The following is a 16,247-nucleotide window of genomic DNA, read 5'->3' on the forward strand; positions in this document are numbered from 1 at the left end:
GATATATGCATTCATTACATTGGGTTATTTGCCCAGGAATAACACTGCTAGAACATAAGTTATAGGATAGGCATATGATTAGCTTTGGTAAACATTCCCAAACAGTTTTCAAAGTGGCTATACAACTTTACATTTCCAGGAGAAATGTATGAGGGTTCCAGTTCTTCCATATCTGTTCCAACTGTTAGTGTTGTCAATATTTTAATTACAGCACGTCCGGTTGGTGGTATCTCATTGTGGCATTAATTTGTATTTCACTGAGGACTAATGATGATGAGTACCTTTTCATATGCTAATTGGTAATTTATATATACTCTTTTGCAAAACATCTCTTCAAGTTTGTTGCCATGTTTTCATTATTTTCTTTTACTTATTAATTTGTATGTTTTATTTATATATAAGTCATTTGTCAGCTATATGCATTGCAAATATTTTTTTCCAATCCTCAGGCTTTCTTTTTCATTTTAATGATATATTTATAAACAGCTTTACTGAAAATAATTTGCAGACCACACAAATTACTTATTTAAAATGTACAATTCAGTGCCTTTCAAAGTTGTACAGCTATGAACAAAATACATTTTAGAATATTTTATCACCCCATAAACAAATCCCTGATCCATTAGCAGTCACTCCCCACTGTCCCTAATACCAACAACCTCCAGCAAACACTAATCTGCTTTCTGTCTCTGTAGATTCGCATATTCTGGAAGTTTCATGTAGATGGATTCATACAATATTTGCTCTTTGGTAACTGGCTTCTTTCATTCCGAATAATGATTTCAAGGTCTGTCTAGTACCAGTGCTTGATTCCTTATTATGACTGAATATGGATATTCCTTGCACAGATATACTACATTTTGTTATCTATTCATCTGTTGATGAGCACTTGAGTTCTTTACAGTCTGTGGCTATTATGAATAATGTTCTTATGAACATTCATTTACAAGGTTTTGCATGGGAATATAGATAGGAGTGAAATTGTTGCATCATATTTTAACTCTATGTTTAACTGAAGAAATTCTGGTTCATTTTCTCAAGTGGCTGCACAATTTTAAAAATCTCCACTAACAATATATATGGTTTCCCATTTCTCTGTATCTACACTAACACTTGTTATTGTATTTGTATTTTGTTATAATCCTAGTGGGTGTGAAGTGGCATCTCATTGTATTTTTGATTTGTATATCTCTGATAACTAATGACGTTGAGCATCTTTTCACATGATTATTGACCATTTGTATGTTTTCTTTGGTTGACTTTTTTCTTTATAATTGAATTGGAAGAATTGTTTATGCATTTTTGGATACAAGTCCCTTGTCAGATATATGATATGTGACTAATTTTGCTAATCCTGTGAATTGTCTTTTCACTTTCTTCATGCTGTCTATTATTGCACAAAAGTTTTTGTTTTTGATCATTTTAATGATGAAATTTTGATAAACAAGACAGGAGTTTTTAATGTCAATAAATTCAAGTGTGTATTTTTTTTTTAATTATTAGTGAATTTTGTGTCTTATTTAAGAAATATCTACCAATCCAAAATGTTATGAAGTTATTATTCCTTTATGTGTTCTATAGCTTTTTGCTTCATTTTATATTTAGAAATATCCATTTTGAATTAATTTTCTCTATGGTGTGAGATAGTTATCAAGGTAGCCTATTTCTGTATTCTATTTTCTTCCATTAATCTATTGGTCTATCTTTCTGTCAATAGCATAGTGTTTCAATTACTGTAGCTTTATTGTGAGTCTTGAAAACTAGTAGTATATATCCTCCAATTTTGTTCTTATTCAAGATTGTCTTGTTATATTAGATCACTTGCATGTATGTAAATATTTAAAAGTAGCTTATCAATTTTAAATAAATTATCCCTGGGAGTATGGTTTGAATTAAAATGAATCTTTAGTTCAGTTTGAAACAGTTGATATCTTAACAACGTTGAAAATTCAAATTCATGAGTATGATATAATTCTCAATTCATTTAAGTCTATTCTCTGCAATGTTTTATAGTTTTCACTGGGCAGGTCTTGTACATCGTGTATTAAATTGAGTTCCAGCTGTTTGATATTTTTGTTTTGTGAATTAGAAATTGCATTTAATAAACAATTTCCAACTATTTGTTTCCAGTTTATAACAATGTAATTGATTTTTATACATTGATTTTGTGTTCAGCAACCTTGGTAAACTATCTTATTTATTCTAATGATTTATCTATAGTTGCATTTTCATATTCTTGGTATACTACATTATTTGTGAATGACAGCTTTGTCTTTCCCATTTCAATTGTTATGTATTTTATTATATTTATGTTTGTCTGTTTTCATGGCTAGGTTTTTCAGTACAGTGGTAAACAGAAGTGGTCATAATGACCATTTTTTATCTTGTTCACGATCTTAAAGGTAATATCTTCATTTTTATGAGTTAGTATATGCTCTTCTAAAAAGTTTTTGCTGATATCCTTTAACACTTTAAGAAGATTTCTTCTATGTTTAGTTTGCTAAAAATTTTCTTATGAATGGATTTTGAAATTTGTAAAGTCTTCTACATCTATTAAGGTGAGCATTTTATTTAAAAAAATCTTTAATGTACTGAATTACATTATTTGATATTAAAACAAATTTTGTATTCCTCTAATAAATTCATTTTGCCATGATATGTTATTTTATACATTTCTAGATTTGATTTGCTAATTTTAAAATGACTTGTATCTCAGTTCATGAGTGAGATTGGCTTAGGATAGTTTATGTGAGATTGGAATTCCTTACTCTTTGAATGTAAGATATTGCTTGCTTACCTTGGACGGTAGCTCAGTTGGTTACAGCATTATCCGGATATGCCAAGGTTATGGGTTCGATCTCAGGTCAGGGCACATAACAAAAACAAACGAATGAATGGATACAAATTTCTCAAATCACTTTTAATTTTTTAAAATTTTGTTTATTTATTTATTTATCTTCACATGAGGACACTTTGTCATTCATCTTCAGATAGAGCGAGAGAGAGAAAGAGAGAGAGAGAAACATTGATATGAGAGAGACACATCAACTGACTGCCACCCACACAACCCCAACTGGGGCTGGGGACAAACTACAACCAAGGTATGTGCCCTTAGTGGGAACTGAATCTGGGTCTCTCTAGACTGCGGGCAGAGGCTATAACCACTGAGCCAAATCAGCCAGGGCTTAAATCATTTTTTAAAAATTAAGAAAAAAATATATTGCTCACTGGTAAATCATACTGAACTGGATTTTTTTTTTTTTTGTAGACAGTTTTTTTTTTTTCCTTCTTTATTTTATTTTATTTATTTATTTATTTATTTTTATGAATTTGTTTTTGTTACAGATGTTTCTCCTTTTCCCCCTACTGACACCCTCCTCCCCATTCCTCCTACTCCATCCCCAGCTTTGTTGTCTATGTCCATTGGTTATGCATGCATGCATATAAGTTCTGTGGTTTACCTCTTCTCCCAACCCCCCTCCTCTCAGGCTTGTCAGTCTGTACCCCATCTCTATGTCTCTGGGACAATTTTGTTCATCAGTTTGTTTAGTTCATTATATTCCACAAATAAGTGAGATCATTTGATATTTGTCTTTCTCTGCTTGGCTTGTTTCGCTTAGCATAATACTATCCAGGTCCTTCCATGCTATCTCAAAGGATAAGAGATCTTTCTTTCTTACAGCTGCATAGTATTCTATTGTGTACATGTACCACAGCTTTTTTATCCAATCATCTACTGATGGACACTTGGGCTGTTTCCAGATCTTAGCAATTGTAAACAGTGCTGCTGTGAACATAGGGGTACATATATTCTTTCTGATTGGTATTTCAGGCTTCTTAGGATATAGTCCTAGAAGTGGGATCATGGGGTCAAATGGAAGTTCAATTTTTAATTTTTTGAAGAAACACCATATTGTTTTTTATAGTGGCTGCACCAGTCTGCATTCCCACCAGCACTGTACTAGAGACCCATTTCTCCATACCCACCCCAGCACTTGTTATTTGAGGATTTTTAATGGCAGCCATTCTGGCACATGTGAGGTGATACCTCATAGTTGTTTTAATTTGCATCTCTCTGATGATTAGTGACATTGAGCATTTCTTCATATGTCTCTTGGCCATTTATATGTACTGTTCAGAGAGGTGTCTATTTAGATACTCTGCCCATTTTTTAATTGGGTTCTTTGTCTTCCTTTTGTTGAGTTGTATGAGCACTATATATTTTGGAAATTAACCCCTTATCTGATGTATCAGTGGTGATTATGTTCTCTTATATAGTGGGAAACCTTTCCATTTTGATGGTTGTTTCCTTTGCTGTGCAGAAGCTTTTTAGTTTGATGTAGTCCCAGGTGTTCATTTTTTCCTTTGTTTCTCTTGCCTTTGGTGTTGTATCAGTGAAAATTCTGCTGCATATGATGTCTGAAATTTTGCTCCCTGCATTTTCTTCTAAAATTTTTATGGATTCACAAGTTACATTTAAGTCTTTTATCCATTTTGAGTTTATTTTTGTGTATGGTTTAAGTTGGTGTTCTAGCTTCATTTTTTTTTTTAAGTAGTTGTCCAATTTTTCCAGCACCATTTATTGAAGAGACTCTCTTTACTCCATTGTATGATCTTGCCTCCTTTGTCGAATATTAATTGTGCATAATGTCTAAGATCAATTTCTGTGTTCTCTGTTATGTTCTGTTGATCTATATGCTTGTTTCTATGCCAGTACCTAGCTGTTTTGATCACAATGGCTTTGTAGTAAAACCTGAAACATGGAATTTTGTTCCCACTAACCTTCTTTTTCAAGATTGCTGTGCCTATTCTGTATCTTTTTTGGTTCCATATAAAGTTTTAGAATATTTATTCTAGATTTGTGAAGTATATTTCATTGGTATTTTAATAGGGATTGCTTTGAATCTATTGATTGCTTTGGGTGGTATGGACATTTTAATGATAATTTTTGCAATCCATGAACAAGGTATATGCTTTCACTTTTTTGTATCTTCCTCTATTTCTTTTTTTTCTATTTCTTTTTGTAAATGTTCTATAATTTCTTGCTGATAGGTTAATTTTATTCCTAGGTATCTTAATTTTTTGCTGTTGTAACAATGGTAAATGTTTTTTTATTTTTTTATTTTTAGAGTCTCTCTCTGTGTATTCATTATTGGAATATAAAAATGCCCAAAATTTCTGAATATTCATTTTTCATTCTGCTGCTTTGACAAATTAATTTATTAAATCTAAGAGTTTTATGGTGGACTCTTTGAGATATTCTTTGTACAATATCATGTCATCTGTGAATACTGACAGTTTCACTTCCTCTTTTCTAATTTGGTGCCTGATTGCTATGGCTAAGACTTCCAGTACTTCGTTGAATAAGAGTGGCAAAAGCAGACATCTTGTGTTCTTCCTGTTCTTAACGAAAATGCTTTTAGTTTTTGCCTATTGAGTATGATGTTGACTGTACGTTTGTCATATATGACCTTTACTATGTTGAAGAATGATTATTTTCTTCCCACTTTGCTGAGTGTTTTTACCAAAAATAGGTGCTGGACTGATGCAAATTAAAATAACTGTCAGGTATCACCTCCCATCTGTCAGAATGGCCGCCATCAACAAACCATGAAACAACTAGGGTGTGGAGAAAAGGGGACTCTAGTACACTGCTGGTGGGAATGCAGACTGGTGCAGCCACTGTGGAAAACACTATAGTGTTACCTCAAAAATTAAAAATTGGCCCAGGCCGGTTGGCTCAGCGGTTGGAGCATTGGCCTGCAGTCCAGAGAGACACAAGTTTGGTTTCTGCTAAGGGCACATGCCTCGGTTGCGGTTTGTCCCCAGCCCTGGTTGGGTCGTGCAGGTGGCAACCACTTGATGTGTCACTTTCACATTGATGTTTTTCTCTCTTCCTCTCTCTCCCTCCCACTCTATCTGAACAACAACAAAAAATTAAAAATTGAATTACCATTTGACCCAGTGATTCCACTTCTAGGAATATACCCTAAGAAACCTGAAACACCAATCAGAAAAAAATATATGTACCCCTATGTTAATAGCAGCAATGTTTACAATAGCTAAGATCTGGAAACAACCCAAGTGTCCATCAGTATATGAGTGTATTAAAAAGCTGTGGTCCATGTACAAAATGGAATACTATGCAACTATAAGAAAAAAATATCTCTTATCCTTTGAGATGTCATGGAAGGACCTGGAGAGTATTATGCTAAGCGAAACAAGCCAGGCTGAGAAAGACAAATATCACATGATCTCACTTATTTGTGGAATATAATAAACTAAACAAACTGCTGAACAAAATTAACCTAGAGACATGGAGGTGGGGTACAGACTGACAAGTCTCAGAAGAGGCGGGCTTTGTGGGGGAAGAGAGAAACCACAGAACTTACATGCATGTATGCATGACCAATGAACATAGACAAGAAAATTGAGGATAGGATGGGGGGGAAGAGGACGAGGGTGTCAATCGGGGAAAAATGAGAAACATCTGTAACAAAAACAAATTAATAAATAAAAAATTTAAAAATAAATAAATAAATAAATAAAAAAAGAAAGGGAACCCACCATATGGGAGATCATAATTGCCAATGACGCATCAGATAAGGAATTAATTTCCAAAATATATAAAGTGTTCATACAACTCAACATTCTCTTTTTTTTTCTAGTTTATTTTTAGAGATTTCGTATATAAGTGGGATCATACAGTATTTTCTTTTTCTTGTAAGTCTTATCTCACTTAGCTAAATGTCCTCGAGTGTCATTCACATTGTTGCAAATGGCAGGATTTATTTTTTCTCATGGTTAAATAATACTCCATTATATATTTATATAACACATCTTCTTTATCCATTCTTTCAATGATGGACACTCAGGTTGTTAACATATCTTGCTTATTGTGAATAATGCTGCAATAAACAAGAGAATACATTTTTCTCTTCGATAACTTGTTTTCATTTTCTTTAATATACCCAGAAGTGGAATATCTGGACATGTATGGTAGTTCCATTTTCAATTCTTTGAAGAACCTCCATACTGTTCTCCATAGTGATTCAACCAGTTTACAATCTCACCAGTACTGCATAATGGTTCCCTTTTCTCCACATCGTTGCCAACACTTCTTATCACTTATATTCTTAATGAAGAAGACATTCTTGCAGGTATAAAGTGATATATCTTTGTTTTATTGATTTGTGTTTTCTTGACAATTAGTCATATATCGCTGTTAGCCATTTGGCTGTCTTTTGAGAAACAAATGTCTATTTAGTTCTTCACACCACTTAAAAAGCAGGTTGTTTGTTCTTTTTGGTGTTGTGTTGTATGAGTTCCTTATAAATTTTGTGTAACTCCTTACCTGATGCATGGTTTGCAAATATTTACTCCCATTCCATGGGCTACATTTTAATTTTGTTATTTCTTTTACAGAAATGTTTAAGATTGATATAGCCCTACTTGTCGATTTTTTTTTTCTTTTGTTTGTGTGGTTTTGGTGTCATATCCAAAAAAGTCCTTGCTGAAACCAATGTTGAGAAGCTTTTCTTCTATAAACATAGAAGCTATGTGGTACAAGGTTTTATGTTTAAGTTTTTGGTCCATTTGTAGTTAATTTTTGAGTGGCATAAGATAGGGTTCTAATTTCATTTTACTGCATGGGGTTATTCAGTGTCCTCAGCACAATTTGTTAGAAATTATCCTTTACCCATTGAATATTCTTGGCACCCTTATCAAACATTGGTTGACTGTATACACAGGGATTTAATTTTGGGTTCTCTCTTTTGTTCCATTGGTCTATATGTCTATTTTTATGCTAGTATGTGTGTATTTTAACTACTATAGCTTTGTAATATAGTTTGTAATCAGGAAGTGTGATGCTTCCAGTTTTCTTTCTCAGGAAGTCTTTGGCTACTCAGAGCATTTTGTGGTTCCATAAAAATTTTAAGGTTGTTTTTTCTACTACTGTGAAAAATGCCGTTAGAATTTTTATAGGAATTGAATCTATAAATTGCGTCTGGTAGCATGGACATTTTAACTATATTCATTTTCTAACCCATAAACATGGTATTTCCTTTATTTGATTTTGTTTTCTTCTAGTTCTTACAACAAAGTTTTTCTTAATTTTTCATCTTTTACAATGACTTTATACTGCTAAGGGAAATAAGCCAATCAGAGAAAGAAAAGTACTACATGATCTCATTTATTTATGGAACATAATGAAAAAATAAGCTGTCAACCAAAAGAGATCCAGAATCATGGAAGTAGGGAACAGACTGACAAACTTTAGAGGGATGGGGGTGGGAGGGGTGGTAAGAGATAAACCAAAGAACTTATATGCAAATATGCACAACCAATTGAAATGGACACTAAGCTGGGGAACGGAGGAGGGGTGGTAGTGGGAAGGAGGGGATCAATGGGGAAAAAAGGGGGACATCTGTAACATTTTCAACAATAAAAACAAAAAATACATAACAAAAATAAAATGACTTTATAAAAGTATTCTTAGGCCCTGCCCAGGTTGGCTCAGAGGTTGGGACATCAGCCTATGGACCAAAGAGTCATAGGTTCAGTTCCTCATTAAGAGCATGTACCTTGGTTGTGGGTTCAATCCCCGGCCCCAGCTGGGGTCATGTAGGCGGCAAATAATCAATGTGTTTCTCTGTCTGTCTCCCTCCCTCCCTCACACTCTACTGAAAAAAAGAAAAAAAAAATCAATGGAAGAATGTCCTCCAGTGAGGATTAAAGGGAAAAAAACACCCAAACAGAGCAACAACAACAACAGCAAAAGAATTAAAAAGAAGGGGGATAATTTAAAGGAACTCTTGAACAATATGAAATGTTATAACATCCACATCATAGGAGTATCAAAAGGAGAAGAAAGCGAGCAAGGTATAAAGAACATGTTTGAAGCAATAATCACAGAAAACTTCCCCAACCTGGTGAAAAAAAACTTACAAAAGTTTAGGAAGCACAGAAAGTTCCAATCAAGATGAACGCAAAGAAACTCATGCCAAGACACATCATAATTAAAATAACCAAGGTTAAAAACAGGGAAAATCTTAAAGTCAGTGAGAAAAAGACAGTTAGCTACCTACAAGGGAGCCCCCATAAGTCTTTCATCAGATTTCTATACAGACACACTTCAGGCCAGAAGGGATTGACATCAAGTATTCAAAGTAATAAATATTAAGAACCTGCACCCAAGACTGCTCTATCCAGCAAGGCTAGCATTTAAAATTAAAGGCTAAAAAATTAATTTCTCAGATAAAAGAAAGATAAAGAAATTCAGTACCAGAGAGAAAGGAACATGGGCATAAAGAAAAATGGCATTCATTCTTTTTCTCAAATGTTAAAAAATATCCCCCAGTGTCCCTTAAATTCAGTGCAGCACACCACGTGGCCAGTTGGGGAATAACAGGACCAAAATAATTTTGCTCATGAGTCATTATTTAAAATTTGTGTGAAATTAAACCAGAATTTAAAAGTTGTTAAAAAAATAAATAAATAAAACTGCATGTACTCAAATATTTTTCCTAGCATATACCATCTGTGTTTTAGGATTTAAATAAATACATTTATTTTCTTTAAAAAAAAAAAAGAGAAAAATGGCATTAAATAAGTACATATTAATACTAACCTTCAATGTAAATGGATTAAGTCAGAAGACATAGGGTAACTGAATGGATAAGAAAACACAACCCATATATATGCTGTCTACAAAAGACCCACCTCAGAACAAAAGATTCACACAGGCTGAAAGTGAAGGGATAGAAAAAAATATCCCATGCAAATGGAAAAATAAAAAAAAAACAGGGGTAGCAATACTTATTTCTGACAAAATAGATTTCAAAACAAAAAACTGCCCTGGCCAGTTTTGCTCAGTGGTTAGAGTGTCGACCTGCAGACCAATGAGTCATAGGTTTCGTTCTAGTCAAGGGTACGTAACTCAGTTGCAGTTTGTCCCCAGCCCTGATGGGGGTCATGTGGGAGGCAACCAGTCAATGTGTCTCTTTCGCATCAATGTCTCTCTCTCTTTCTTTCTCTCTGTCTCTCTCTCCCTTTCTCCCTCTCTCCTACTCTATCTGAAGATAAATAGAAAAATATACTTGAGTGAGGAAAAAACCAACAACAATATAAACAAACAAAACAAAGACCATAACAAGAGACAAGAAAGGTTACTATATAATAATAAAAGAAATGATCCAAAAAAGGATATAACACTTATAAACAAATATGCACTCAATAGAGGAGCACCTAAATAAAAAAATTATTGATGGACTTTAAGGGTGAGATTGACAGCAATACAGTCATAGCAGGAGACTTTAACATCCCACTGTCATCATTAGATAGATCATCCAAACAAAAAAATCAACACGGAAACAGAGACCTTAAATTATACATTAGATCTAATGGATCTAATTGACATTTATTGAGCATTTCATCCCAAAGCAGCAGAATATACATTCTTCTCAAGAGCACATGGAATATTAACAAAGACAGACCACATTGTAGGACACAAAAGAAGTCTCTACAAGTTCAAGAAGAATTAAATATTATCAAGCATCTTCTCAGATCACAATGCCATGAACTAGAAATAATCCACAGTAGAAAACTCAAAAACATTCAAATGCATGGAGGCTAAATAGCATGTTATTAAATAATAAATGGGTTACCAATGAGATCAAGGAAGAAATTAAGAGTTTACTGTAAATAAATGAAAACAAACACACAACAACCCAAAATCTATGGAACAAAGCAAAAAAAAGGGTCCTGAGAGGAAATTTCATAGCATCATAAGTATATCTCAAGAAACAAGAAAAATCGCTAATAAACTACTTAACACTACAACTAAGAGAACAGCAAGAAAAGCCCAGAGGAAGTAGAAATAAGGGAATAATAAAGAACAGAGCAGAAATAAATGACATATAGCCTAAAATAAATACAAAAAAATTAATGAAACCAAGAGCTGGTTCTTTAAAAAGATAAATAAGATTGATGAGCCTTTAGCCAGACTCACCAAGTAACAAAGACTGAAATAAATAAAATCAGAAATAAAAGAGACAATATAACAAGTGACACCACAGAAATGCAAAGCATTGTAGGAAAATACTATGAGCAAATACATGTAAACAAACTGGACAATATGGGTGAAATGGACAAATGCCTAGAATCATACAGTCTTCTAATACTCAATCAGGAAGAATCAGAAAACCAGAATAGGCCAATAACAGCTAATTAAATTGAAGCAGTAATAAAACAAAACAAACTTCCAGCAAACAAAAGTCTTTGTCCAGACAGCTTTACAAGGTAGTATTACCTAACATTCAAAGAAGAATTAACACCTATTCTCCTCAGAATATTCCAGAAAATTGAAGAGGAAGAAAGACTCTTAAATTCTTTTTATGAGGCCAGCATTATCTTAATCCCAAAATGAAACAAAAGCACTACAAAAACAACAACAACAACAAAAAACTACAAGCCAATATCCCTGATGAACATAGATGCTAACATCCTCAACAAAATATTAACAAATTAGATACAGCAATATATTACAAAGATTTACACCATAACCAATTGGGACTTATTTCAGGGATGCAAGGCTGCTAAAATTTGCAAATCAATAAATGTGATACATCACATAAGCAAAATGAAGGATAAAAATCACATGATCATATCAATAGATACAAAAAACATATTCTATGAAATCCAGCACACATTTTTGTATTTCTGTTTGTTTTTTATTTATTTAAAAAAAATTTTAATTGATTTTTAGGGAGGAAGGGAGCGGGGGGGAGGGGAGAAAAAGAGAAACATCGATAGGAGACAACATCAACTGGCAACCTCCTGCATGCTTCCCACTGGGAATTTTGCCCACAACCTGGGCATGTGCCTTGACTGGGAATCAAACCAGTGACCACTTGGTGCATGTGTCGAAGCTTAACCACTCACTGAGCCACACCAGTTTGGCACAGCACACATTTTTGATAAAAACAATCAATAAAGTAGGAATAGAGGGAACATAACCTCGAAATATTAGCAAATTCAACCCAGCAATACATTAAAAAATTATTCATCATTAACAAGTGGGATTCATCCCAGGGATAAAAGGATGGTATAATATGCACAAATTCATAAATGTGATACACCACATAAACAAAATGAAAGATAAGAACCATATGATCATATCAATAGATGCTGAAATATCATTCAAAAATATCCAGCGCCCATTTTTTATATAAACACTCATCAGGGTGGGAATAGAGGGATCACATTTCAACATAATAAAGGCCATATATGAAAAACCTACAGCTGACATCATACTCAATGAGTAAAAACTAAAAATGTTTTCCTTAAGAACAAGAACAAGACAGATTTCTACACTTTCACCACTCTTATTCAACATAGTACTGGTACTCATTGCCACAGTGATCAGACAAGAAGAAAAAATAAAAGGCATCCAAATTGGAAAGGAAGAATTAAAACTGTAATTGTTCACAGATGGCATGATATTGTACATAGAATACCCTAGCGTCCACCAAAGTACTACTAGATTGAATAAATGAATTCAGTGAGTTTGCAGGATACAAAGTTAAAATCTGAAAATCGATGACACTTTTATTTGCCAATAATGAACTCTCAGAAACAGAACCTAAAAAAAAATAATAATAATCTTTGCAATGTAAAAAAAATATTCGGGAATTCATTTAACCAAGGAGGTAAAAGACCAATACTCTGAAAACTACAGACAGCACTGAAAAATGAAATAAAGATACAAACAAGTGCAATATGCCATGTTTATGAATTGAAAGAAATAATATCATTAAAATTTCTATACTCCCCAAAGCAATATATAGATTCAATTTAATCCTTACTAAAATACCAATGGCATATTTCACAGATCTAGAACAAATACGCCAAAACTTTATATAGAAGCAAAAAAGACCCTGAATAGCCACAGCAATCTTGAAAAAGACAAATAAAGTTGCAATACCCGATATCAAACTCTACTACAAAGCCATTGTAATCAAAACAGGCTAGTACTGGAACAAGAACGAGCATATAGATCAATGGAATGGAACAGAGACTCAAGAAATTGATCCACACTATTATGGTCAATTACTCTTTGACAAAGGAAGCAAATGTGTACAATGGAGTAAAGAGTTTCTTCAAAAAATGGTGTTGGGAAAATTGGACAGGTACATGAACAAAAATGCAACTAGACCACTACTTACACCATGCACAAGTATAAATTCAAAATGGATAAAAGATTGAACTGTAAGTCACAAAACCATAAAAATCCTAGAAGAAAACATAGGTGATAAAAGCTCAGACAGCTTACATAGCACAATTTTTGCTGATTCATCTCCTAGGGCAAGAAAAACAAAATGAATGAGACTTTATTAAACTAAAAAGTTTATGCAAGGCAAAAGAAACCATCTTCAAAAGGCAAAGGGAACACATGGTACGGCAGAACATATTTACCAATCATACATCTGATAAGGGGTTAATTTTCTTTTTTTTTTATTAATTAATTTTTGTTACAGATGTTTCTACTTTTCCCCCCACTGATTCCCCCCTCCCCCTCCCTCCCTGCCCTTTCCCCAGTTTGTTGTCCATGTCCACTGTTCATGCATACATGCATATAAGTTCTGTGGTTTATCTCTCCCCCAACACCCCCCTTTTTAAGGGATTGTCAGTCTGTACTCCACTTCTGTGTCTCTGGGACTACCCCATTCCTCAGACTGCTATGTTCATTATATTGCACAAATAAGTGAGATAATATGAAACTTGTCTTTCTCTGTTTGGCTTGTTTCACTTAGGATGATACTTTCAAGGGATGATACCCTCCATGTAGTCTCAAAGGATAAGAGATCTTTCTTTCTTACAGCTGCGTAGTACTCCATTGTGTATATGTACCACAGCTTTGATATCCATTCATCTACTGATGGACACTTGGGCTGTTTCCAGATCTTAGCTTTTGTAAATAGTGCTGCTACAAACATGGGGGTACATATATTCTTTCTGATTGGTGTTTCAGGCTTCTTAGGGTATATTCCTAGAAGTGGGCTCACTGGGTCAAATGGAAGTTAAATTTTTAATTTTTGAGGTAACACCATATTGTTTTCCATAGTGGCTGCACCAGTCTGCATTCCCACCAGCAGTGCACTAGAGTCCCCTTTTCTCCACACCCTTGCCAACACTTGTTGTTTGATGATTTGTTGATGGCGGCCATTCTGACAGGTGTGAGGTGATACCTCATTGTTGTTTTAATTTGCATTTCTCTGATGATTAGTGATGATGAGCATTTCTTCATATGTTTCTTAGCCATTTGTGTGTCCTGTTTAGAGAGGTGTCTATTTAGTTCCTCTGCCCATTTTTAAATTGGATTCTTTGTCTTCCTTTTGTGGAGTTGTATGAGCACTCTATATGTATTGGGGTTAATTATCAAGGGGTTAATTTCCAAAATACACCAGGAACCATACAACTCAACAAGAAGAAGATAAACAGTCCAATTAAAAAATGGGCATAGGACCTGAATAGACATACAGATGAATAGGAGACATAGAAAAAATGCTCAATGTCACTAATCATCAGAGAGGTGCAAATTAAAATCACAATAAGTCATCACCTCACACCTATCAGAATGGCTACCATCAACACATCAACAAATGACAAGTGCTGGTGAGGATGTGGAGAAAAGGGAACACTACTATACTGGTGGTTGGAATGCAGACTGATGCAGCCACTATGGAAAATGCTATGGGGTTTCCTCATAAATCTAAAAATGGAACTGCCATTTGACCCAGTGTTTCCACTTTCAGGAATATATCCTAAGAATCCCGAAACACCAATCAGAAAGAATATATTTACCCCTATGTTCATAAGAGGGCTGTTTACAATAGTTAAGATCTGGAAACAGCCATCAGTAGATGAGTGGGTAAAAATGCTGTGGTACATTTACACAATGGAATACTATGCAGCTGAAAGAAAGAAGAATCTCTTACCCTCTTGGGTAGCATGGGTGGACCTGAAGATTGTTATACTAAATAAAATAAGCCAGTCTGAGAAAGACAAACATCACATGATCTCATTTTTATATGGAATCCAAGGAACAATATACACTGACAAACAAAATAGATCCACAGACATAGAAGCAAGGAACAGATCAACAGATCTCAGAGGGAAGGTGGGAAGGCAGCTGGGAAGTGATTAATCAAAGAATTTATATGCATATACACATAGCCCATGGAAATAGAAAATAGGTTGAGGCCTGGGGTGGGACGGGAGATGGGTGAATGGGGGCAAATTGAGGTAATGACGGATATCTGCAATACTCTCAACAACAAAATTAAATTTAAAAATATAGCAATACTTACATTTCATTATTACTTCCTCTCCTAAAATTCAATAACCAAGTCATTGCTAATTCTTTCTTTCTTGCTTAAACTAATATGCAAGACTTAATTACTATTATACAACAGTTCTTTTGGATATATCTGTGCTCTCAAAATCATATTTTTTTTTTTGTTTAGAGTCATATAACTATTATAGAAAGTGCTCTTTTGCTTCATGCAAAACTCAATTCCACATTTTATCTCAATGAAATCTTTGATGAATTTATTTTTGGATAACTAAAATCCTCCAAATTTGAAAACTTTGCCTACTTTCTATTTTTGAGGCAAAATTGTGTTGTTTTGATTGTCTTCTGTAAAATTACCATGTTACTAAATTTGTTAACACATTTTACATTTTAAAAATAATCTTTGTACTCACAAAGTTTCTATTGAATTTTTCTTTCTAAATATTCTGTTTATACTACGTATGCTGGCCCTTTTACACACAGCAACATAACTTATCTCTCATCCCAGGTTATGCCTTCCTTTAGTCTATGTATAATTTAGGATTGTAAATATTTAATTTAACTCCTATCAAATTGCTGAAAGTCTAGTTATATATCCTTACATGCTAGCCTAAATTCCAATTCAGCTATCATTCTTTAATTTTCTAGAAAAAGTGTATATATATACAGTTCATACTTAATTTTAATCACTTCCTATGTATGTCCATTGAGAATTTAAGAAGTTGGCATACTAAATAGGCACTTCTCCAGAGAGGACATACAGATAGCCAATAGACATATGAAAAAAATGTTCAATGTCACTAATCACCAGAGAGATTCAAACTAAAACCAGAATGAGATATCACCTCACACCTGTCAGAATGGCTGCCATCAACAAATCATCAAACAACAA

At 33.9% G+C, this 16,247-nt stretch overlaps 1 pseudogene; it reads right to left on the reverse strand.

The window, feature by feature from the left end:
* The window catches only part of LOC118635266, a 117,752-nt pseudogene that overhangs the window by 549 nt on the left and 100,956 nt on the right, over positions 1-16,247 (reverse strand).

The sequence above is a fragment of the Molossus molossus genome, unplaced genomic scaffold (assembly GCF_014108415.1).
Source record: "Molossus molossus isolate mMolMol1 unplaced genomic scaffold, mMolMol1.p scaffold_m16_p_2, whole genome shotgun sequence".
Classification (NCBI taxonomy): domain Eukaryota; kingdom Metazoa; phylum Chordata; class Mammalia; order Chiroptera; family Molossidae; genus Molossus; species Molossus molossus.